The 27,329-nt window shown below is 36.7% G+C and overlaps 1 long non-coding RNA gene across 2 annotated transcripts in view; it reads right to left on the bottom strand.

Moving 5' to 3' along the window:
• The window catches only part of LOC135971139 (uncharacterized), a 94,016-nt gene that overhangs the window by 29,775 nt on the left and 36,912 nt on the right, over positions 1-27,329 (bottom strand). The window contains exon 3 of one of the 2 annotated variants that reach the window (XR_012414027.1): positions 23,682-23,847. The exons of the other annotated variant lie outside the window; for it this stretch is intronic. This is a non-coding gene — a long non-coding RNA (uncharacterized lncRNA). Of the gene's footprint in view, positions 1-23,681; positions 23,848-27,329 lie in introns of those variants that run through there. 2 annotated transcript variants of the gene reach the window in all.

The raw sequence follows: 27,329 nt of genomic DNA on the forward strand, positions 1-27,329 counted from the left end.
AGCTATGCTGACTGAGAGGGACCACACTTCCAGTTTATCCCAAAGCTATTTAGGCCACCTCATAGCTTGGTACTCTGGCCAGTTGTCTAACTAATCTGCCCATTGTCCAGCTCTGCCTACAGGATGGAAAAATGAATTTGACAGGCAGTCATAAATATCTGATTTGTAAGATAGTTACCTTTCTTATTTTAAATTATAACTTGATATTCTTTTAGATCAGTCTTGTTTCTCAGCATGAAGCTGCAATATCCCCACATCTATCCACTCTGGTAAGACAAAGTTCCAGATCCTGCAAAGCCAGTAGTAAAAAAATCCATCCTGGGATAAATTTACCAGTAAAATGCAACCTGGTCAGGACCTACTTTGAATATCATGACTGCTAACACTCTGGCCATAGCTAATTAGACCAAGGATGGCACTCAAATCGTACTGAGCTACAAAGGGACTAAGAACAAAAAGTGGGTAATAAAATATAGAGTCAGTTAGATTTTTCTTAGAGAATTTCAATACAACTTCAAAAACAGTCAGTGGATACCAGGATAGATGAAAGAGGAGATACAGGAAGAACAGAGTAGACAGACGCCAGGAAGCAATAGAGACAAATCGGTAGCAGAAGTTATCAGTAAGTAGAATCCGGAAGTTAGAGAGGAGAGTTGAGAGATACTGTTCAGTAGTGACTGGCAGACAGAAGTAGCAGAGACACTGTAGTGTTGGCAAGGATGACTATAGTTGCTGGACACTGCACAATACCCCAGTTCCCCTTTGGGCCTATCTTCACTCACAGAAACAATTCATTGCCTCCTTTACTTCTGTATCTATCCTTCCCAGAGAACTCCACTAAATGAAATACCTGAAAATGTTTTGTTCCCTGTAATGTGGAGGAGCCTAACGTATTTTTAGAAATATTGAATTATAGACCTTCCCATTTGAACAACTTTTTGACTTCCACAAGGCTGCTTTTTAAAAATCTATAAATGGTTTCATATGTTTATGTGTTAAAGTCTTATCAAGAACCCTTTTTTGACTAAAAACTTCTTTAATTTTTTTTCAACCAAGCCAATAAGCATATTTTTATGAGTGTAGGACAAATAAATCAGAAAGTTCAAAATTTAATATCTCTCACAAATAGAAAATTACTGCTTGTCATATATTCTGAAAACAAAGCAAAATAATCCAACTGATTCATTTTCTAATCCATGAAGTAGATGACATATGATGTATTTCGTCACTGTTGATTTACTACAGTTTATATTTTTTCCTGAGTTTCAGTGACTTGATTCAAGTATAATCATTTAGCTTAATTTATTTCTGTCATTATATAAAACTGTTTTATTATCATTTGTCACCAATTGAATCCCTTATCTCCAGATGAAGAATTCATTGTCCCTTAAATATTAAATAAAAATCTAAGCTGTGCTTAGTCCTGCACTGACCACTCATTTCAACCCAAAGTGTAGGAAAAAAGTCTCTGCAATTCAGATAAAATTAATAAATAGAAAAAAAAGTTTGACCATTAGTTGTGGAGATAGGACAAATAGACACCTAAGAAATCGATTGAAGGCATTCTAGTAATACTAGGTAGTAGCGTGGTCCATATATAAAAGTATTTCTCCAATTGGTGGAGCTCTGTGACAATGCTGGTTTTATGGTGAAATAAAAACTTGGAGTAGGGAAGAGTCTTCTGTGGACTAGACTTTGACTGGAAAGAGTTCTTGGTAAAGATGAGCATTGGGTTGGGCTGTGCCTGGCTGGTGGGATTAGAATAGCAGAGCAGATGGGAGAACATCTCAGGCTATGGGGCATGGAGTCAGGAAAAGTTTTATCCAGGTGCAGGGGTCAGAATGGAGGGGGCAGGGAAACAAAGCAAGCTCAACAGTGGGGCTCATTGGTGAGAGATCAAGAATACAGCTCTCAGCTGATTTAACCCATAAGCATTCTGGACCTTAAGCAGAAAATTGTCCTAATAAAAGTTATTTTAGCGAGAAACTGCCAGCAGCAGGACCTACCAGGAGACCACTGTAATGATCTTAATGTAACATAACTAGCTACCAGAGTAGAGACAATTAGAATATTGCAAAGGACAAATATAAAAAACATAATAAGTGATCGAGAATTAATACATTAGGAAATAGATGCAAAAATAATTAGAAATAAAGATCAATCAACCTCTTAAGCTTATCACATCAGAGTTTGAAAAATTAGATGGGCAGTGAAGGAAAAGATGTGTTTGGGTAGGGAAACTGTGATTTTGAAATCATCAGAGAGCCAGCTGGTGGAATTGGACATGAGAGAGGAGAACAGTGTGTCCTGACCTACCTAGCGGTAATGATCACATGAACTCAGAGCAATGCTGACATGCTCACTCACTGGCTGCATACAAGTACCTGTGTTTGGTAATCTAGTAAGGCACAAGCTCACAGCCATACAACCAATCAATCACTACAGTAGCAGATAGCACAGGTCTACAGAGTGGGAGAAAATGCTTGAGCCAGTTATGCCATAGCACGGTAATGCAACATATTAATTCAAAAATAGGGAACACAGACATTCCATACATAAGGGGCAAATAACAATATTGTGCTTCTAGAGAAACTAGAATGTTTTACTCAAAATAAGGTCCTCTGATCAATTCTGACTGACAATTACCACGGTTTTGGGCAGTTAATCCATCTTAGCTACACCTCTACGCATCCTGGTCTCCTCACATTCTCCCATCTTCTCTGAAGTTTGCTTTGCTTTATGCCCTGATATTCCCTAGGCTTTGAAATAGGGGTCACTGTGCTCATCTGCATGTTTCATCCTGTCCTCTTGATACAATACTATTTTAAAAATGATAGAGTTTAAAGAACCCCAGGCTAAAAATTTTGTGGTTCAACACTACATCTCAGATATATTGTCCATACTGTTTTGACCTTATGTGCAGATTTAAGAAAGAAGACTCTTGCCTTTCATCTTAGATTTCAGTCACTTAAGCCAGGTCACTAGTCCTGGGGTTTTGTCTTCTCCTTGCCTGTTGAAATTCTTTAGAGCTATAAGTCCTGCCTTAATCACAATTCCTGGTATCTTGGTCCCCAATTATTTGTGTGGTATTTATGGTAACTTGTGCTGATGACTCCCAGATATGTATTCCAAACATATGTACGGAATAGTTCCGTTTTTAAAAGTGCTATTCAAATAGCATTGTCCTCATCTCAACTTTGTCATCTGAATTAAACTTTATTTAATCTAGTTTGAAAACTCCTTGAGCTATAAAATAAATGACCTTTTTTGGTAGAAAAGCTATAGTCACATCACAACAGGACTATATAAATTAACAACCATATTTCAGAAGAACTGAAAGTATAAACATGAGTCCTTAAATATCTAAATAACTGGGGTCTTTTAATAATTCACTGTATCAAACTCTAAAAAAGTTTGACTAATCCCAAGAAATCTTCTGATTAAGTAAATCAAATAAATATTTTCACCATGAAAAAGATCATCCTACAAAATCTGTTTGTGAGAAGTTTAGTGCTTGGGCCACTCTACTTAGGGAAAAATTTTTTTTTTCCGTTTTTTTTTTTTCCTTTTTTTTCATACAGAGTTTTGCTCTTGTCACCCAGGCTGGAGTGCAGTGGTGCAATCTCGGCTCACTGCAACCTCTGCCTCTTGGGTTCAAGCTATTCTCCTGCCTCAGCCTCCCAAGTAGCTGGGATTACAGGCACCTGTCAACATGCCTGGCTAATTTTTGTATTTTTAGTAGAGAGAGGGTTTCACCATGTTGGCCAAGCTGGTCTCAAACTCCTGACCTCAGTTGATCCAACCACCTTCGCCTCCCAAAGTACTGAGATTACAGGCATAAGCCATCACACCTGGCCAGGGAAAGATATTTTTCTATCACTAGAAACTATATTCAACAAAGAAAACCTACCCTTGTGACATATTTTGGATGTTTTTCCCCGCCCAAATGAATTGTAATCCTCAAAGCTGGAGGTGGGGCCAGGTAAGAGGTGTTTGGGTCATGGGGGCGGATCCCTCATGGCTTGGTGCAAAAGTGAGTGAGTTCTCTGGAGATCTGTCATTTAAAAGTGTGTAGCACTTCTCCTCCCTCTCTCTTGCACTTGCTCTGGCCATGTGAAGTGCCTGCTCACCCTTCACCTTCTGCCATCACTGTAAGCTTGCCGAAGCCTCCCCAGAAGCCAAGCTGATGCCAACTAAGCTTCCTGTAAAGCCTGTAGAACTGTGAGCCAATTAAACCTCTTTCCTTTATAAATTACCCAGTCTCGGGTATTGATAGCAATGAAAGAATGGCCTAACACACCATCAAAAGTTAATAAATCTGGCTCAATGTTCTGTTTCAACTCCACTATCAAAGTTAGAGTTGAGAAATCATTAATGTATGTGGGTAATCTATGCTCCAGTAAGTCCTGAGTCACAATATGGGGAAAGTTTGATATTTAGATTAGCTTTAATTGGGGTTGTTAATGTATTTATTGCTTTGGCCTGTTTTAGAGTGTGGTCTTAATATTGCCCACATGGTCTGGTTTCTCCTTGCTTTGCCAAGGAGCCTGCCTCCTGCTCAGCAAGATGCCTGCTTTGCTGTAGACTTTTCCATCTAATAGTCTTCATTAGTTGAAGAACTAAGGAAAGCCCTCAATCCTTCCTCATCCAGGATCAACCAGCTGGTCAGGACATTTTTCTTCTTGAGCATCACTGTAGCCATCCTCTTAGAACCCACGCTGAAATGTGGGGATGATCAGTTCTTGTACTGAGGCATTAAACTAGCACAAAGCAATTAAGAGGGAGAAGATTGGGAGCTGCAGCTCTATTCCTATCCCATTTTCTCACAGCAACTCAAGGGGGATCCAGGCACTTAGGATTTAAGACTTCGGAGAGTTCCCCCTGTCTATGCTTCTTCCCTCACTTCTCTCAGCCTATCTATGAGCAACTGTCTCCTGACAAGCATTCTACCTCCTTCCTCCAGGAATCCCCACATTAAGTAATATCAGGACTCTATTCCTAGTTGTTTCTTGCAAATTCTGATGGTTTCAACCTCACTGGAAGTTCATGTAGATTTTAATCTGCTTGAAGCTTTTGCTGGCTCCAAAGAAGATGGATGAGCTCTGGTACTGTAAATGTGTAAAAGGAATCAGTATCTAGTCTGATTTTGTTCAATGCCCACTAACGGAATGGAAACTGAATACAAAAACAAAAATGGCCAGACCGCATATAAAATAGAACACTGACCTGCAGTCTGCAAAAATCAACTCAGGAAAATAACCCAGTATCTATAGTAACCAGCCAGGAAGTCAACCAACTGTAAGTCAGACTTGTAGAAAATCAAACCACTATCTCTAGCAGCCAATTCAGGAAGCCAAACAATAACCCCAGTAATAGCCCAGAACTTGATTAAAAACTGACTACTTTCCTAATTTTTGTTCTTGCTTCCAACTTAGAATCAACCAGAGAAAGCCGAATAGGCACCCCCAACCAATCACATAGGATCTCCACTTCTAGTTACCTGCCTATAGCTTCCCTCCCAACAACCTTCAGTCAGGGAATATCTGAAGCCTTCTCTTTTTTTTTTTCTACTATAAAACTTCCCCACTCCTCTGCTGCCTTTTGTTTCTCTGCCAAAATGCAAGTGATGGTGGGTGACTCCCTTGTTATAAAAAGCTCTAAATAAATAGTCCTTGCTTTTCTTATTTTTTCCCTAAGGGCAAGCACATCTTATCCAAGTAGAAATTCATTAATTGTTAATTAGTTAATTAATTATTCTAGGGATGCTCAATGTACTAGTCTCACATGAAGACAATATGCTCCTCATATCTAGATAATTTTAAAGTAACTGCTTTAGAACCTTGAGAAATAACAGGCATCATTTTGCTAAAGGAATACTTGACTCTTACTTTTTTCTGCTTTTATGGCCAGGAGCGCACACATTAGCTGAGAATGGCTCTGTGCAAGTCAACCAGGATAGATGGCACAATCTCTCAAGAGATCATTTAGGATCCTAAATAGGAAGGAGGGTACTTCAATGAATCTCACTATATTTAACTCACATTTCTCTCATTTGAAAGCACAAAACTTTTTGAAAAGTCATACAAAAGTCATACAAAGTAGGGTTAAAAATCTGAAAGACAAGCATTTACTGAAAAGAGACTCTTTCACAGAAGATATTATTTATATCCAACCACTTCCATTATTATTGAATGGGGGAGCAATAAAAGGGTTCAAACATTTCGACTGTTTCTATAATTTGTAGAAAACCATTTGGCAACCCACGAAACAAGAGACCAGAAGATTTACAAGACATTACTTGGTTCATTTACAGAATTAAATAAAAAACTGTAAATCGTTAAATTATTTAAATTATATGTGGAAGTAGGAGCCTCACATTAAGCATAAATTTTATGACCACTGTGATAGTGTCTGAAAAGTTGGCTGGAAGGGCCTGCAAATTACACATTTGCATAAGGAATAAAGGGCACTGCCAAGACCAAACACGCACAAAAATGTATCCTGGAAGAGAAAGCATGGATCACAGGCTTAACCCAATAGCAACATCCCAGTCACTGAAAGAGGAACAACAAGCTTACAATTTTAGTGTAACAAAATTGTGTTTGCCCTCTACTGTAGCCCAAAATTGAACTCAAAGAATGGCAAGTTAATACAAAATAAGCTTTTTACACTCAAAAATTCCCAAGAGACTTTATAAGAAGTATGATTAGTACACTAGGGAGAAAGACCTCCTTGCCACTTCCTGATAGCCCAGTGTGGGTAGGGCCCTGCACATCGTAAGTGCAGCCATGACAGCCAAGAAGCAGCCACGAGAGAAGGCATGGCCCTCCCCTTAGCAGTGTCAGCACAACTACAGCAGTCAGGTTCCCCAGGGTCCCAGTGCCAAGCATTTCCAGAGCAGCAGAGGGCAGCCTGTTCTCTTTTTCTCTTTCTTTCTTTCTTTTTTTTTTTAAAGACAGAGTCTCACTCTGTCACCTAAGCTGGAGTGCAATGGCATGATCTCGGCTCACTGCAACCTCCGTCTCTTGGGTTCAAGCCATCCTCCTGCCTCAGCCTCCTGAGTAGCTGGGATTACAGGCACCCGCCACCATGGCCAGCTAATTTGTGCACTTTTAGTAGAGACAGGGTTTTACCATGTTGGCCAGGATGGTCTTGAACTCCTGACCTCAGTTGATCTGCCTGCCTTGGCTTCCCAAAGTGCTGGGATTACAGGCGTGAGCCACCATGCCAGACCGGGCAGTCTTCTCTCAAGTGACTGGAGGCAGTGTCCTTGACAAGAGCATCATCACCCAAATCACCTGTGCCTGCATGAAGGGTCGTACAGGGCTTTCCAGGTAGCAAAAGATAAGGAGGTGGATTGGCCACATGCTCACATTGTTTAGAGGGATATGTGAGAAAGAATCATAGAAATAAATGCAGAAAACTTTGAGTGCGGTTAGAGGCCCCATATCGAAGATGAAGATGAGAACCAGAACAAGAGAACTTATTACTATTCATATGATCCCCATTTTCCTTCAAGGATGATAAGTGGTTTAGGGAACACTAGTTTCAGGTATATAATTTTATTTTCAGGGGTGCTATTTTGAAAAATATTTAAATAATAGAGTTTTTCTTTGTCTCTCCCCGTTCTCTACCACCTTGAATCATGATATCTGGAAGCCTCTCTGCCATTATCACCCCAGAGAAAATTCCTTCCAGATTGGGAGAGAAAATAAAAGAAAAGAAGAAAACAGGGAGGGAGAAGCCAAGTAGGAAGACACAGCCAGAGACATGTGACCTACTTCCCAACTGAAGGTGAAAACCCGAGAAGACAGAGGTGATGGCGGGGTGGGGGGAACACAAGGACACTCGGGCAGTGGTTGGCCTCCTTTGGGAGGCCCAAGAAAACCTGCAAGCTTCTAGGAGCAGCCTGGCATGTGACTTGTGCCACATCCCGTATGGCACAGGAGTAAGGTGCCCTGGCAGACAGAGGTGACAAAATAGATGAGCTTGAAGTTCTGCTCCTGGCTTTCCTCCACCTTCACATGGCTTCAAGGGATCGTGGAGTTCTGCATGCCTGGCGGACAGCCCAGGCAGTCAGAGACCTGCTGGATTGGCAGAGACATGGAGTCGGAACATGCTGAAGTAGGTGGAGATTTCTTAAAAGAAAATGACCAGATCACAGATTTCAGCAACAGTGACAGCACATATTTCTAGAACTGCAGGTGGCATGAGAGGCACTTCAGTGTACAACAGGCCAATCAGAACAGGGAGGACCCAGAGGATACCTGGCAGACAGTGCAGTCCCCTGTCCCAATGATACAAAATGACATAAGACCCTCCTCCTAGATATAGCAACATGCCATCTTAGAAAGGAGCTGGGGGAGGGAGCAAAAATCTGAAAATGGAGCTTTTACCTGAAAGATAATAACATACAAAAGAGATCATTAAGGAGACAAATAATTTTTTGGCACTTCAGAATTCCACTCTTCCAACATTGACTCCACCCTACACATACACCTAAAGGGGGCAAGCCTCATGAGAAAGTTATATCAACTGCAAGAAAGGAATAGTTTTCATTTCATCTTTGCATCCAAGTTGACCCCAAAAATTTGTATTCTAAGACGCCCTCAAAATGTTTTATATCTTCAACATTATCACGACTGTTTATGAGAGAAAATGCAATTGACATGGAGGGGGAGAAGAAGCAAAGAGAAAGAAAGTTCATGAGACAAAGGGAGTGGTTTGGAAATTCCCTGCTTGGTCTGAAGACTAGTTTAGTGGATCTGGGAGAAAGTTGAAGGAGAGGGCATATAGAACCATGGGGAGAGAGCCACACCAAGGTTGCTGAACACAGTCCAGCATGGCAAAGAGAGGACTAATGGTGTGAGTGAAGAATACAATGGTGCAGCAGCAGCTGTCAGCATTAATTATGACAAATCTATAACTGATGGAGATATTGGCATTTTCAGAATATGTCTCCAATGTTGTGATGCATCTGCTACTGTGCCTTCAAATGACAGCAAGAAAAATGGTGGGGCATTTTTTCCAGACACTGCATACTAAGCTTTGAAATTCAGTATTATTTCAGAGTCATAATTTATTGACTCCTGTGGAGTTTGAGGCACATGAGTTGTATAAAAAATGGAATCATGACAGAAAGATCATTCTGATTCTAACTTATTACAGGTCTGTATGGAGTTATTTACAATAAAGAAGGTGCTTGTTTCCAGTAAGAGCCTAGAGTTTTGTTAATGCCATTTTTCAGTACTGCGCTGGCTTGGATGTGGGACAGAGTAGAATTATAAAGAGTTTGTCTTTGGAGGGACACCACAGAGATCTGGAAGAGCTCTGCAAACGGTCCTCTCAAAATACCATGCCTAAGCTCCAAAGGTTGCACTGTTGTCTAATTATGCTTAAGAATTGATGTTTCTGAGTTTCCTAATCTAAACCTATGTAGAGTTCATTCCTTGATGAGCAGCAATTCTGAGTGTCTCAATAAACTGATGGGCAGATTTCTGGAACAGTATTTGCATGAGGAGCTCCCAAAGCGAGTGTGAGTCAGGCAAACACCACTGGGCCAGAGACAAACTTCAGCCATGGGAGAAGATTGAGGATTCTGAATGCAATCTGAGGTCCCTTGGGTTTGCCTTTCAGTCCAGCAGCAAGGGTCTATGGTAAGGAGGGAGAAATTGGAAATAAAAGTCAAAAGTCCTGTCTTGCTAAAAGCATTCAAATCAGAATTCATAAGAAACTAATTTTTTATTAGATGATTTGTTTTATATAAAGGTAAATAATTTTAATTATTTCTGTGTGATAACAGTTCCACAAAGAGGAGAAAAGCATTTTCTCCAAAGTTGTTCCTGGAATTATTGAAATTATGGAAAAAAAGCCTTGGCCCCAAAAACTCCAATACATCAGCAAAAGGAGAGCACCATGGGCCCTAGCAGAAGTGGCAAAGATATGCAAGCTGGGTATGGATTCCTGACAGAGTTGGCAGTACGCAGGGGAATTAGAGATATCCAGCAGAGGGGGCATCAGTACCCAGAGGTCCCTATGTGACCACTGTCTGGGCTTGTTCATAAACACAACTGAAATGTGTTGAGGACTTTAGATATAACTAGTTGGATAAGAGAAAGGACTTCACAGCAGATAGAACTCCTGAATTGGCAGAATGACACAAAAGCCACATAGTACAGGTTATTACCATTAATATTGTTAACATCCATCTATAAGATTGGGTAGGTATAGTTGGGGAACATGAATTACATAGAAGTCCAAGGCAAATTTCCATAATTATCCTCAGAGTCCCAGGGATTCTTCACCTGAGTCCAGAACCCCTAAACAGTCTAGATAATATTTAGGGAACACTCATGTTTTTGTAAGAAAACCCACATGTTTTCAGAATTCTGTGTATGTGTCTTTATGGATATTTCTTCTGATGAAAATTTTCATAATTTTTATCAGATTATCAAATGGGAATGTGACCCCAGAAATGGTGAGAACCTGGAATATTTCCTGCAGCATCCTAAATAGATATCTCATTTCTTAGGACCCAAAGGAGAGAGAAAATGATTTTGTTTTTGTTTGGCAGGGCAGGGGGGTGGGAGTTGGTCCACTCAGAGCTTTGGACTTGTTTTCAAAAATCTGTGATCAAGGATATCTTTGATCTTCAGAATATTTGCCCCTGCAATGCCAGAAACTCAAATCTAGGTAGTGGGGTCATATATTTCTCTCCTCTGTCCCCAACTTGCAGTACAGAGCTATGTTTAGTCTACCCAAAATAATCTCAACAGATTCCAAAAGACAACCAATGCAAATTGCAAGAATATTAGCCATTTGCACATCATTAATTAACCTTTCATAAGAATTTTTCTTCCACTGAAAATGGTGGAAACCGGGGCTGAGTGAAGACGTTAAAATCAGGCTCTGTGTACTTACTGAGAAGCACTGTCTGGATAAGGAGATAGGATACTGGGCCTGCTCTGATGGACATTTTTTTATTGACAAGGATACAGAATGGGAATTTTCAGTTTTGTGATCACAGTAACCTTAGCTGATAGCAGTGAACCATCCATGTTCTTGTTGAGATGTATAGGTACTATCTACATGCCTTGGAACTAAAAAGAAAAGGAAAAAGGCATAAGGGCACGGTTAAACAGATAAAAAATAGACTTTTTTTTTTTTCTTTTACTAAGGACTGTATTCTAGCTCTCTTCAGCATTCAGTTGGACTATTTTATATAAAGATAAATCCAATCAAATATTTAAGAATTACCAGTTGGTGACCTTAACCTAGCATCATTGACCTTGTAGGTATTTCAGTTCTGCCAAGATAATTACCAGGAGAACAAATCATAAATATAAGTTGTTACTACTGTAAGCAAAATCCACTGCAAAAGCAGTTAGTTCTGAGACAAATTACCTAAGGAATCCACCAGATCGCTAAGGTCCTTCCATTGTGTTCACTAGTCAAAATTTTAACATCAGCATTAAATCAAAATTTTACATTGCCAGGGACTTCTCTCTTCAGAACTTTAAACAGTGTCTCAGAAATGCATTTCACTATGCACACTAAAACCTACATCAGAGATGGTAGTAAAAGCCTAATCTCTTTAAAACAGAAAGAACAGAATTGGTCACTTCAAAAATTACCCTGTGATCTATGGTACTGGGATAATACAGCGAACTTTTGTGACATACAGGGCCACAAGCATACCAAAAAGGGGATTTTCAAAGGACATTTCTTCTTGTTAAACTATTTTTAATGACAATAATTACTTATAATGGAGACACTTAACCACTAAGCGTGGGATAATCTCAAGATATAACTGAACAGTTTTAGAAATTTATGTCAAAATTAATCAATCTATCTAATTTTTATTAAAGGAAGAAGAAAAAATTCTCTGAAGACCACACTTTCTTATAAGGCTATAAGTTTAAGGCAGCAGTATAATTAGAAAAAAAAAAATTTATTAAAGGGCTGGAAATTATCCTCAAATTAAAACATTTACAGCCTTGAGCTGTAATTAGGGCAAAGGTAAAGGAGAGATTCACAAAGCAATCCTGGCTGCTTCTGACTGCTCCTTGGATGCTGTCTTTGCTAATTCATTATCTTGCTTCCACTGTTAATTATGTGGCTCCCCAAGGCTTGATAATGACTCTTTTTCCTCTTTACCTTTCCTTCTAGTTTATTCATTGCCTTATATGATTTTAACAATTCTGTTAGAGATCGAGCTAACATTGATTGATACCTTCTGAAAGCTGAACTCTGTGCTAGGCATTTTTGAAATTAACCGCAAACATCATATGCCTAATTTCCTTGATTATTCCTTTCCACCAAACAGTTCCACATGATGTTCTAGGCTCTATCAAAAAACAGTTCAGATGTGGTGCAGTAGGAAGATAACTGAAAGTGAAGGGGTAGGGTTCTTGTCCCAGCTCTGTCACTGATGAGTTAGGTGGTTGGAAACACGTCACTATATTTCTCACAGTTTTAGTAAAATAAAGATCTTGAACTAGATCAAGAGTTGGAAACTGGCTGTCCACTAGACAAATCCAACATGCAGACATATTTCCTTGGCCTGCATAATGATTTAAAAATCTGGAAGATTATGTAAAACTCTAGATTTCTGTCTTGCAAAAGTAGAATATCCAAGCCTGATTTATTGGATGGCAATAATTGACTGCAGCGAAGCAGCAATTACCCCTTTAGGAAAGGCCTGTATTCTCCTGTTTCTTACAATCCACAACCTACCCTATTGTATTAGAAGTGTTCCCCTTTGTTCATTCATTTTACAGGACTTACATCTTAATCAGATGGCCAACTCTAGGACAAAAATGCACTGGTTTTACTTCTAAAAGTAGCTTATAATTTACTGTATTTCTGGCTTCCTCCCCATCTTAGTTTAGGACCATAAGCATATATCTAGCATAAGTCTATCTCAAATTTTTCAGTGTTAAATAAATGCATTTCTTTCACTGAGCTACTCAAACCTTTCTAAATTCTGTTTGACAATTGTCATCATAGCTAAACCCCCAAAACTTTAAAATCTTGTTTTTACTTCTCTCTGTACTTGCAAATGATATAACATATAAGCTTATATATTTATATATTGTAATATATATGTTTTATATAACTATATTTAATCATATTTATTTATATATGTTTATATAAATATTTATATTATATATAAAATATATGCATATTAGATCATGTATATTATGTATTTTATATATTATATAATATTTGTAAATATAATTTATAAGTTTATATATTTATAATATATAATACATAATATATTACATATTATAATTATATTTAAAATTAATCATATATTATAATAGCATTAAATATTATATATTATTATGTTATATATGTTATTATTAATATGATTATTAATATACTATCTATTATGTATATATAAATATATATTAAGATATTATATATGTATAATTATATTATGTATATGTAATAATATATAATACATAATATGTTATATATCATATATGATTTTATATAATATATTATATATATTATAATATATAATATAAATATTATATATAATGAAAATTGTAATTTCTGAGAAAGGGTTTATATCATTTGCTTATATATGTATATATTCTATATTTAATATTATAATATATAATATTCCTCTGGGTGTATAGTGGGTGAATGGATATTGGAAAAGCACCCAACACCTCTACTACAGAAGTATTTTATATTTCTTTTTATTTAAATATAACATACTCTAAAGGTTCTTTGGTTAATGGTTCTATGGTTCTATTATATTTTATATTATAATATATATTATAATATATTATATACTTTATATTATATTATAATATTATATACTTTATATTATAACATTATGTTTTATATTATAATATATATTATATATTATATAGTACAATATGTTATATATTATAATATATAATATGTTGTACATATCTTATTATGTATTATATATCACATATAATACATTATATTATATATTACATAATATATTATATTATATGAGGTTATATAATATGAGATTATATATTATGTATTATATTATATATAATATATATTATATATTATGTACAACATATTATATATTATAATATATAATATATTGTACTATATAATATATTATGTAATATATTATAATATATAATACAATATATTATATATCATAATTAATATAATTTATATCACATAATATCATGATATATAATACAACCATAGAACCATTAGAGTATTTTATAGTTAAATAAAAATAAATATAAAATATTTCTGTAGTAGAGATGTTAGGTGCTTTTCCAATATTCATTCACCCATTATACACCCAGAGGAATATTATATATTATAATATTAAATATAGAATATATACATATATAAGCAAATGATATAAAGTCTTTCTCAGAAATTACAATTTTCATTATTTTATAGCTAGGTTGTTATAGCCAGAAAGAATAAAATAAAGAATATCTTAGAAAAGAATAAAGAATATCTTAGAAGAAGAAAGGATATCTTAGAATATTCTTTCTAAGCCTCTCCATAACCAATCCTTATATTGAAAATAAGAACATTTATATTCCTTATAAATCTATAAAGCTTCTAACAACTTAGTGCATCTCCTAAGGAGCAATCATGGGTTTTAAAAATTGTTGTAACAGAGACTAAAAATGACTATTCATGAACCACGCACTCCTGCTTCCTTAGTTACAAAACTCAGACTTTATTTTGGGTGTTAAGGCAAGAAGCTAAAAAACTACACTTCTCAGATGCTCTTTTTTAAATTTTTTAATTGATACATAATAGATGTAGATATTTTCAGGGTACATGTGATAATTTAATACATTCATGTAATATATATAAAGATCAATTCAGTGAAACTAAGATATCCATTACTTTAAAATTTATCTTTATGCTAGAAACAGTTGAATTATTTTCTTCTAGATATTTTGAAATACATAATAGATTGTTGTAAACTATTGTCACTCTACAGATCTATCAAACACTAGGTTTTTCTTCTTCTACCAAACTGTATAATTGTACCCATTAATCAAACTCTCTTTTTCCTCTCCCCTCCCAGCACCTTTCCCATCCTCTGGTAACCACCAATCTACTCTTAATCTTCATGAAATCACTCTTTTAGCTCCCACATGTGAGTGAGAACATGTAATATTTGTCTTTCTGTGTTTGGCTTATTTCACTTAACATAATGACCTAAAGTTCTATCCATGTTGCTGCAAATTACAGGATTTTATTCTTTTTATGGCTGAATAATATTCCATTGTATATACATACAAACCACATTTTTTTAACCCATTCATCCATTGATTGACACGTAGGTTGACTGCATGTTTTGACTATAATAAACATGAGCGTACACATATTGCTTCAATATATTGATTTCCTTTCCTTTAAATATGTATCCGGTGATGAAATTGCTGGATCATATAGTAGTTCAATTTTTACTTTTCTGAAAAACCTCCATTTCATAGTGGCTGTGCTAATTTACACTTCTATCAATAGCATATAAGGGTTCCCCTTTCTCCACAGCCTCAGTCTTTTTGATACAAGCCATTTTAACTGAGGCGAGATGATATCTCATTGTAGTTTTGATTGGCATTTCTCCGATGATTAGTGATATGGAGCATTTTTTCATATACTTGTTTGCCATTTGAATGTCTTCCTTTTAAAAATGTCTGTTCTGGCCGGGCACGGTGGCAGCCTGTAACCCTAGCACTTTGGGAGGCCAAGGTGAGCAGATCACTTGAGGTCAGGAGCTCAAGACCAGCCTGGACAACATTTATATATATATATATATATATATATATATATATATATTCTTGTTATTAATCTCTCTTGTCACATGAGTAGTTTGCAAATATTTTCTCCCTCCTGTGGACTGTCTCTTCACTTTGTTGATTGATTGCTTTGCTGTGCAGAAGCTTTCCAGCTTGACATAATCCCATTTGTCTATTTTTGCTTTGGCTAATTGTCTGTGCTTTTGAGGTCTTACCCCAAAAATATCTGCCCACACTAATGCACTGGAGCATTTCTTCAATGTTTTCTTCTAGTAGTTTCATAGTTTTGGGTCTTAAATTTAAGTCTTCAATCCATTTTGATTTGATTTTTGTGTATGCTGAGAGGTAGGAGTTCAGTCTTACTCTTCTGTATATGGTTAGCCAGATTTTCCAGCACCATTTATTGAATAAACTGTCCTTTGCCCTATCATATGTTCTTGGCATCATTGTTGAAAGTGAGTTGGCTATAAATGTAAGGATTTTATCTGGGTTTTCTGTTCTATTCCATTGGTCTGGTCTGTGTGTCTGTTTTTATGCCAGTACCAGGTTGATTTGGTTACTATAGCTTGGTCATATATTTTGAAACCAAGTAGTATGATGCCTCTAGCTTACTGTTTTTGCTCAAGATTGCTTTGGCTATCCAGGGTCTTTTGTGGTTCCATATAATTTTTAGAATTGTTTTTGTTTTTTCTATTTCTATGAAGCATGTCATTAGTATTTTGATAGGGATTGCACTGACTCTGTAAGTTGCTTTGATTAGTATTGTCATTTTAACGATATTAATTTGACTTCCTTCTTTCCAGTTTGGATGCCCTTCATTTCTTTCTATTTCCTAATTGCTGTGGTCAGGACTTCGAGTATTACGTTGAAAAAAAGTGGTGCAAGTGGGCATGCTTATCTCACTCCAGATCTTAGAAGAAAGGCTTTCCATTTTCCCCTTTTTGGTACTACGTTAGCTGTGGGTTTGTCACATGTGGTATTTATTATTCTGAGGTATGTTTTTTCTATACCTAGTTTGTTGACGATTTTTATTCATAAGACAATGTTGAAATTTATCAAATGTTTAGCATCTATTGAAGTGATCATATGATTTTTGTTCTTGGTTCTGTTGATGTGATGTGTTACATTTATTGATTTGCATATGTGGAAACATTCTTGTATTTCTGAGCTGAATACCACTTGGTCATGCTGAATGACATTTTTAATGTTGTGTTGGTCTGATTTTTTGTTTTGTTTTGTTTTGTTTTGTTGCATTGCAATAAAGAAATACCTAAAGCTGGGTCATTTATAAGGTAAAAAGATTAATTGGATTATGGTTCTGCAGGCTGTACAGGAAGTATAACACTGGCATCTGCTCCTGTTGAGGGTCTCAGGAAGCTTCCAATCATGGTGGAAGGCAAAGAGGGAGCAGATGCCTCACATGGTGAAAGTGGGAGTGAGAGAGCAAAATTGGAGATCCCTGACTGTTTTTAACAAACAGATATTGAGTTAACTAACTGAGCAAGAACTCACTCATCACCAAGGTGAGGGCACTAAGCTATTCAGGAGGAATCCACCCTATGATCAATACCTCCCAGTAGACCCCGCCTCCAACAATAGAGGTCACATTTCACCATGAGATTTGGGGGGAACACATGTCCAAACATTATCAAATGTGTTGCTGGATTTGGATTGCTAGTATTTTGTTGAGGATTTGTACACCTGTGTTCATCATGATGCTGACATGTAGTTTTCTTTTTTTGTTTCATCTGTGTCTGGCTTTGGTATCAGGGTAATGCTCACCTTGTAGAATGATTTTGGAAATATTCCTTCCTTTTCAATTTTTTGGAAGAGTTGAGTAGAATTAGGATTAGTTCTTTAAATGCTTGATAAAATTCATCAGTGAAGCCATCAGATCTTAGACTTTTCTTTGATGGGGTTTTTTTATTATTATGGTTTTGATCTTGTTGCTTATTTTTTTGTTGTTATTGTTGCTAAGGTTTTCTACTCCTTTATGGTTCAATCTTAGGTTGTACATTTACCAGAATTTACCCATTTCTTCTAGGTTTTCCCATTTGTTGGTATACAGTTCTTCATAACAGTCTCTAATGGTTCTTTGTATTTCTGTGGTCTCAGTTATTATGTCTCCTTTTTCTTCTCTGATTTTACTTACTTGGGTAATCTCTCTTTTTTTATTAATCTAGTTAAAGGTTTGTCAATTTTGTTTATCTTTTCAAAAGAACAAAACTGAGACTAAAAATTGCAGTCTAGAAGAGCAACAAAAAAAGGTGGATTTCTTTTTTAAGATAAACAAAATTGACAAACCTTTAGCTCGATTAAACAAAGGTAGACTCTTGTCTCTACCTGGCCCATCTTCCTAGTACAGGTTGAGCATCTCTAATTTGAAATCCTATATCTGAAATGCTTCAAAATCTGAAACACTCCTAAATCCAAAATTTTTTGAGTGCCAACATGATGCCACAAGTAGAAAAGTCAACACCTGACCTCATGTGACAAATGTACAAAATTATTTAAAATATTGAATAAAATTACCTTCAAGCTTTGTGTATAAGATATATATGAAACATAAACGAATTCTGTGTTTAGACTTGGGACTCATCCCAAAGATATCCATTATATGCATATACATGCAAATGTTCCAAAATGCAAAAATTCAAAAACATTCTTCTCATTTTCTCTATTCAAATCATAATGACCATCCTTTTCTCAAAACTCTTTATATTTCATATTGTCTGTTAAGACTTTCTCCGTTAAGAATATCAAGCCCTTGCCACCCCACTTACCCAGGGACCCCTCTACCCCTCATATTGCAAGCTTCTCTCCTAGCTACTTTGTTATCACTGAGGCTTAAATGTTTCACATAATGGATCAGAATCAAAAAGCAGAGAAGACCTTGGTATAGGGCAAAAGAAAGAGGTGGAAGCAATCAGGAAAGAGGTGAGGGAATGAAGAAGACTTCAGTTGCTTCTCAATTCGCCGTAAGGAGTTTTGTTTTGTTTTGTTTTGTTTTAACCCACGAAGACTGTTTATCCCTTCAGGATAAAAAAAAAAAAAAAAAAAACACTACAGAGGAAGAGTTTGAGGAAAGATCATTCCAATTAAAAGAGTCTAACTAGGATTAAAAGAGGCACTTTTAACACATGGAGTAGAACGGAAACTGTCCCTACAGGGCATTTTCAGTATTCCTATAAGGTTTAAAGTTGTCCTTGGTTCTGGAACATAGATTGAGCCTCAGCCCAACTCCCAGAACCAACACCCATTCTCACAAAGTCCATGGTCTATAGGAGAATATGCTTAGGCCTGTCTTTGCTCATCTTATCACCAGAGTCTTAAGAGTTTACTGAGCTCAATATGCTTTCTTTAAGTCCTACTTCTCAGGTCATCTTTAGTTTCTCAGAAAACCATGAAATACTTACCTATAGGCAATGAGAACAATGTGGCTGCCTTGCCTCTAACTTCTCTGCCCTCCCTGCCATTCTGATCCCATTATAGTAAAATCTATTACAGAAATCTCTTTCATCATCTCTTATATTTAAAAGCAGTTACTCTGTTGCCTGCCAGCCAAGTAAAATGTCATAAAGGCCACTATCAAAGAAAGTAAAATGATATAACAACATCCACAATAGAAAAGGAAAAACTAATGAGCCACTGACCTTAAAACATTTATGATCCCAGGGTTAGTTATGTGAAAATCCTTGAAACTTCCCCACTTTGAGTTATTAAAGAGACAATTTATTGGTTGAGTTATTAAGACTTTTTAAAATACTCATGGGGGGCAACATAGCTACTATGTCTTGGAATTTTATCCAGATTGTGAAAGAGCATCAGGGTTGAATATGAAATATCAGGATGGTCCAATAGGGATAAACCCAGCACAGAAAATATGAAAGTGGGTAGGGATGGTCAGCGAACCAGGCCACAGGTGGTATCAAGCAGGCTGTCAGTAAGTAGCTAAGCCCAGCCACGTTTTTTTTGAAACTCTCAGCCAAGACTCTAATCACTGGCAGAAGCTTTTTTCAAAATTGAAGATACAGAAAATTCAATGCAAATTTGTTTAAGCAAAGTAGAAAATAAACTGCCTCAGAGTTGGCTTAAGACATGGTTGCTCGAAAGGACCCAAATGATGTTACCAAATGTTCTCCATCTGTCCTCCTCTACTTGGCTCTACTCTCCTCTATATATTGGTTTCATTTTTTAAGAGTCACCTTCAATGTCACAGAAATGGTTACTGAAGCTCTAGAACATGCAGCTTCTTCTATCTTAGCCTGCATAAACTAAAGCATGGGTTTCCTGGTAGATCCTACAAAAGTGCTCTCCTTCTGACTCTGATAGAAACCGCTTGTGTCACATGCTTAGCCTTAAACCAATGACAAGGGCTTGTAAACATGAATGACAGAACTGGGTCATGTGTTCCATCCCTGCAAGTGGGGAAGTCATGGGATGCGGTTACTGAAGAAGGCAAAGTGGGTAAGTGACATCTATAAATAAATACTCACTACATAATCATACTGGGCCCCCATTCTGGAGAGTGAGGGTATGGACAAAAAACAAAGATAGGAGCACCCAGAAGAGCAGAAGAAAAAAATCATTTTGTCAAAATTTTCCACAAAATTGAAGCCTAGTTATTACAACAGTGACAAAAAGTCAACAGCAGAGTAACAGCAAGAAGTGATTTAGGTAAAACTCCATAACTCCATGATGTAAACGTCAGGATCTGTCTTAGTTTCTCGTAAAGGTATGGTCATGTACATGATTTATGGCAAAAGGAGCACTCAGAGGCAGGCCTGATATTCTTCTGCTGAAGAATGGAGTACACTCAAACTAGGTCCCAAGTAAGAAAGATTAGCTGCGTCCAGTTTACTTAAATTCCTTGTCAACGAATATGAGGAGACAGTGCCCAGCTGCTCAGCTTTTATGACCCATGGAAAAGTCCTTCTGAAGAAAGTGATGGTTCCATGCAAGTTCATGAAATTGTAAAATCTTTGCAAATTCTGCCCAAACCACAAGATAATGAATAAACAGGTTAAACCAAGGGCATAGGAGAGCAACTGAATGCCTCAATTTGGATTCTGAACGTGTGTCTTATCCCAATTCCTAGCAAGAGATGCAAATCCAAAGCTCGAGAGCAAAAGGCACTCAGTAACTGGTCTTGCATGTGTCAGCTGGGGGCTGCCTAATAGACGATGACAGCCTGACCCCTCTCCTGGACAGCATCATGACAGGTCTGGACACTTGAAATCATCAGCTTCCAGAGGCGAGGTTCCAAGCAGCTACTGCCAGGCATGAGCAAAACACAGACTCAGCTGCAGCAGGCAGCATGCTACATCCCAAGAGCAGCAACTGAATGGGGCAGGGAAGGGGGTGAGTTGTGTTTGGATCCTGATTCCCACACTAAGCTCGACTCTAGCATAAGGAAGGACGTGCTTACTGCCAGAAGAGCTTTAAACTGTGCTGTCAGAGAGTTTTGTTTTCCAGAGCTCTTCCCAACTGGACCTTCTGTCCTTGTTGGAACAGATTCTCTAACTCTCTCTGGGACAAGGCAGGTCCTTATTCCAACCAGTTACAGCTGATTGCACTTCATCCCACAGTTCTACATGGAATATCTGAATTCCATTCTAACAAACTTATTTTTAATTTAGTATTCTCATTCTAACTAGACTTGGTTTTATACCTCTAGATTGGTTTGAAAAATAGAATAGTCTTACCTTAAATCTGAGTATGACCTAAGAATGTGCTAACATTCCTTGTCCAAATATCAATTTCCTGCCATGCTTAAAGCTGGATCTGTTTCCAAAATCCCTTGTAAATTTAAATTATTTAGTACATTCATTGATTAAAACATTAAAGCATGTATTGACATTTAATATGAATGTGTTTACGTGTTATACCACCAAATAGGTAGCATATTCATTCAAGAGAGAAGCAGAAAATTAAATAACTTTTGCACCTGCACAGCACTTGGAGAAGGGCCAGTGACTTTCCTTACTCCTTACCTGAACCCATGAGACCACCATCTGCCTCTCTATGCTGGGTTCTGGAATCAATCTCCTTCTTAGACAGGGTAACTGTTGTAAGCTACTCAGGTCAGTACTGAAGGGTCAGCATCAAATCACACTTGCTGTTAGTCTCACGCCAACCCAATCAAGTAAGCAGTCTTCCAAAAGCTATACCCAGGCTTGATCCCATACCCCTGACTGAATCTCTAGGTAAGCAATATGTCCTATGCCTTGATTCCCCTAGACTAGAAGCCCTGTCCTCTTCTTGCCAGTCACTTCCCCAGTTCCTGGGGACTCAGTTTTTCTACCATAAATCAGACCTCCTTGCAGCTCTTCAAATGCTTCCTCCCAGACACCTCATTGTTTGCTCCACCTCTCTATCAATAAAATCTTCTTACCTCTTTTAGACCGCCCGATGCCTCCAACTTGCTAAGAAACCACTTGCATCCACTTACCAATTACAATATGCTATAGGATATGTTTCATCCACCTGGTTTACCTTTCTTGCTCCCCTAAAGGGTGGCCAGGGCCTGCCCTACCTATGGCTGTGAATTCTGCCTTTCCTGGCCACTTCACTACATACAGCTCGTTTTGTATATAGCAGGTACTCCCAAGTGGCATTTATTTGTTTTGTTTTGGTATCTTGAAATAATTAGTTAAAAATGAGAAAATGGTCATCTCACTCTTAGCCCGAATGTGCAGTACTTCCAAAGACCTGAAGCCAAGCATTATTTTCCTTTTCAGACAATAGAAAAACATATTAGTTAATTCTTGTGCAAACACTAAATTTCCCTGTCATGCAGATCGGCCTTCTTAAGCTTCACCACTGAAAAACCTTTTGCTTCAGAGCACAATAAAACACATAACGCCTGCATCAGACTTGCTTCCCCACATGCTGAAAATCCCTTTGAATTTGAACATTTTATCCTAAAAATGAAAATTTAGCTTCTACCTCATAATATATACATTTTTTGCACTTTAAAATACTTAATTACTTACCCTCAGGTAGAATTGTAGCTACTTCAAGAAAGTGGATTCCATTTATTCTGTGGTTTCATACATCCCTTCACACATATTTCTGTTTCCACAGCATATATTCAGCCTTAGCCTGATAATCCATGTAGAATAAGATTAATATTCTTTTCAGAAAAAAATCTTATGATCTATTGGATTGAACATAAATATAATTGACAAAGTCTGCCTCCTTTTGCCTCCTTAAAAAAAATAGCTTATTTTCTCTTATTCCACATCCTCTATGAAACAAGACCCTAAGAATGCTGTGAAGTTGAAAAGCTTCCTTTTGTTGAAGTTTCTAAAGGAAAATAGCTATTCTTGGCTACCTCAAATAAAATGAAATATGTGGTGTTACTTTATTCCTAACTTTACTGAAAATACATTAAATCCATGTACTAATTTTGGACCTACATCCCTATCTATAATTAGCAGTAGCAATATCAATACATGCTTTTTTAACTTTTTAAAAAATATTTTATCCTTGGCTCCTACCTTACAGAGGAAAAAAAATTTAAACATTACATATTTGAAGTAGAAGTCAACTTTACTGACAGATTAAGACACTTTTTGGTGCTCATTAATTAGGAAATTTTTATGTCAATTAAGATCTTTGAACAGATAATATAGTCCAAAAATGTTACTTTAATGAGAATTTGATGAGCCTTTACACAGAAGACTTAAAACAAAACAAATTTCAATTGATCTGGGAGTGTAGTTCTTTAAAAATGAATAGACAATTTCTATTATACAGTAGAGTTTTACAAAACTGTAGCATGAAAAGAAGTATTACAATTTGGTGGAGTGGGAAGAAAGGCAAGCTAGCAATCAGAATGTCATATTTCACAATTCAAGAGATCATAGTCCTGGAGATTCCTCCAGTCCTTGTTGGCCTTACCATGTCCTTGAGTACTGGATATAACCCTCTTTGCAGGAAAAGGAGAAGAGAAAAAAAAAAGGCCTCTTTGAAAAGCAGTAGTAAAGGATCCCTGGAGGATTTCTGAGCTCTTGAAACAAGCTTCATGGCAACAGCTTGACTCTGCTTCCTGCCTCAGTGAAGGATGCTGAAATATGAATTGGGAGTGAAGCATTGGACTATTTGCAAGTTCATGTTAAAATATGATTTCCCAGTTCAACAATAAAGTTGATTCAGAATTAAATCAAAATAGTGATTTAAAGGTGCCCTACAAAAGAGCTTGGTGCATTAAATAAGCACCAACCACCTTTGTTCTTACAAGTAGTCTCATGCGGGAAGATGTAAAGAAGATTCCATCATCTCCAATATTGCAGAGAGAAAAACGTATGCAGAATACAGTATCTCACCAATGGTCATAATATCAATGTCATTAAAAGTTACATATGGAAATTGCTTCTCAGGTCAGTATTCAATCACCCATATTACACCACTTACAGTTTATTTTTAAATTTTAATAAATCAGGATAATGCCTTCTTTACTATTATAAAATTCCTTTCTCATTCCAAACCATTGCATGGTTTTCTTCCATGAAAGTACATACCCTAAAAACAAACAAGCTTGAAAAACAGATAATGGTGGGGGGAATGTATAAAATAGTGTAAATTACTTTCTGTATCTGTCTTTAGGCACTTTTAATGTGTGACTCTGTGTTCTCTTATTTCACTTCTCAATTCCCATCAACTGTAAGACACACCAATTTAACAACACCTTTCGGGGCAATGGATACACAATTAAATTGAAAACAAACTGATAAATACTAGACAATTAGTAATCCTTGTATGCTTCAGTATGAAGATCAGTTTGATCAGCAATAAAACTCTTATTTGAAAATGAACAGAAAACAGTTCATAAAGAGTAATGTGGATATTATATATATAAATTGGCTCTGTCTCACTCATAACAAAAATAAATCTAGAAGATGCCTTTTACATTAAAAAAAAATCAGTTTAAGTATAAATGCCCTTCCAATTCAAAAGTCCAAAGATTCTTCATCATCACTTTTGGCCATCATACCATCACGATGCCACACTTTTTAAGCCATACTTTCAAATCTTTTTCTATACAGCAACTTTAGTATTGATAGTATAATTTCAAGTGTTTAATCTGCGCTTCTCATGTGATCAAAATTGTTGGTTTTTTTATTTCCTTGTTGAATTAGTTACTAAAAGTCAAACAACTTCTCTTGACTGTCACCTGGAAGCTGATGATGATGGTGGATATTCAGTGACAGTTCTTCATGAAATATGAATTGTTCCTGAAAACTGTTCTGGCTTGTGACAAAAAAAAAAAAAAAGGAAGCTTTATCCACAAGTGGTTATTTCCACCACCTAATTCTACTGCCTGGGATTGGACAGTCATCTGCATTCATGTTCTTATTCAATGCTACGCCATGGTATGACATTTTCAAAGGGATTTACATGGCACATCGTGTTACAAGCACCAGTAACATAGCTGAGGGACCATAAAATTAACTGATACCTTGTGTGCATGGAAAAGTTCATATACTCACAGAAAATATACCCTAAGTTTTAGTCCTCTTACTGTTAGCTAGGTAATTTATTTTGATATTAATAAAATATTATAGAATGTCTCAATTCCAAGAACTACTCTGAAACATAGACCTAAAGAGGAATTCACTGGGGCATTATGCAAAGTGGCAGCATTTTGCTAATGGGCTGTTAGCTATAGATACCCACTACGGAAGACTCACTGGCCTCTATTTGGCAAAGTTTTTCTTGTTGTTTGTTTGTTTGTTTTTTAGGGGGTGCAGTAGACAGGATTTCTAAGAAGTCCTCTTAAAAATGTCCTGCCCTACCCCTCAGAAACTGTAACTATAGGATATCACACACATGAGTATGTTTTGTTACATTACAAAAGGGACTTTGCAGATGTAATGAAGGCTACTCGTCAGTTGACTTTAAGATGGGAAGATTACATTGGTTTATCTTGGTAGGCACAATATAATCACACAAGCCCTAAAAACCAGACACCGTTTTCTGGCTTATGACAGGGAGGAAAGCAAAGGGAAATTCAGAAAGAGTCAGAGCAGAAGAAGAATTCAGTGTAACACTGCTGGATGAAAGATGGAGGGGGCCACATGAGAAGGGACTCAAGGGGCCCTTGTAGCAGACAGTGGACCCTAGCTGACAGCCAGTAAGGAAATGGGAATCTCAGTCCCACACTGCAAAAAACAAAAACAAAAACAAAAAACAAAAAACAAAGGATTCTGCCAACAATCTAATTGGGCTTGGAAACTGATTCATTCCCAGAACCTCCAGAAAGAATCCAGCCTGACGGAAACCTTGATTTGGCCCATGGGAGACCCTGAGCAGAGAACCCTATTAAACCTACAAAGACTTCTGACATACAGAACTGTGGGTGCTGTTTTAAGCCAGAGTGTTTGTGATCATTTGTTACTGTAGCAGTAAGAAACTGGAACAGGCAAATAGCATGTGGAGCAGGAGGAGAGGATGGAGACTGTAGTCCAGTCAGTCTGAAAAAATAGTGTAGTCCAGTTGATGGAGGGGATGATTGGTGTCCTAGCTGTTTCACCTCCACCTACCAGATATAGAGATAACAACATAACCCATGAGGTATGCATATGAGCCATCAGAGTTTAGCTATCTATACATATAATTAAGGTTTTGTAGGGTTTCTATTTTTAGGAAAGAAGTATAAGCAGTTGTTCTTATAAATCTGAATTTTTAAGTGATAATATTTTTTAGAAAAAATTATTCCTCATCCAGAACTTAAGAAGTCAAAAAACCTTAAGATCCATGCCAAAATGGTTTTGTTTAATGGTGTTTTTGCCTAACTCGGTAAACATAAAACTCAATATGTCATACATCATATCAGGCATTTTCCCACTTTCTCAATGATTTCTGTCAATTCAGTTTACTAATACCTACATTTTTCACCCAACCTCACCTCAAAGACAACTATTCCCTTTTCCAAAAGAGTAGACATCTGTCCTTATTCAACCAGTATTCATAAAATGACCCTATTAGATGCCAAAACATTCTACTATTAATAGAAACTGACCAAAGATGAACAAGATATAATCCCTTCTTTCAAGATTCAAGATATCTAGTATGGAGGACATAAAACAAGAAAATATTCACTTACCGAGCTATCACATCTTAAGAGGAAACCTAGAAACTGGAAACTGGGTGATATATAGCTTGTGGAAGTTTAAAGTGTCACAGTGCAGAGATAGAATGTGAAGCCTTGCCATAGCTGTATATTTGTTTAATTCTTTAGTTCACCTTTAAAACCTATCTCTAGATATACAAATCATAGAGAGATGTGATGAATAAATTCCACAAGTGAAAAACACAGGTGAGGAAAATACCAAGTGTTATAATTTCATCTATACACAATTCAGTCTAATCAAGAGAGAAAATGGTCAGAAAGCATTTGATCTGATTTTTTTCTTGATATTATTAGTTCTATAGCTAATGCGATGTTTTTGGAGCTGGGGTTTGTTTTTCTTACTTGTGTTATCAATTTATTAGTATAAACTTACACCTGTCAACACAGATTTACAGCAATGGAACTACCTATTACAA

This window comes from Macaca fascicularis, chromosome 6 (genome assembly GCF_037993035.2).
Source record: "Macaca fascicularis isolate 582-1 chromosome 6, T2T-MFA8v1.1".
Taxonomy (NCBI): Eukaryota; Metazoa; Chordata; class Mammalia; order Primates; family Cercopithecidae; genus Macaca; species Macaca fascicularis.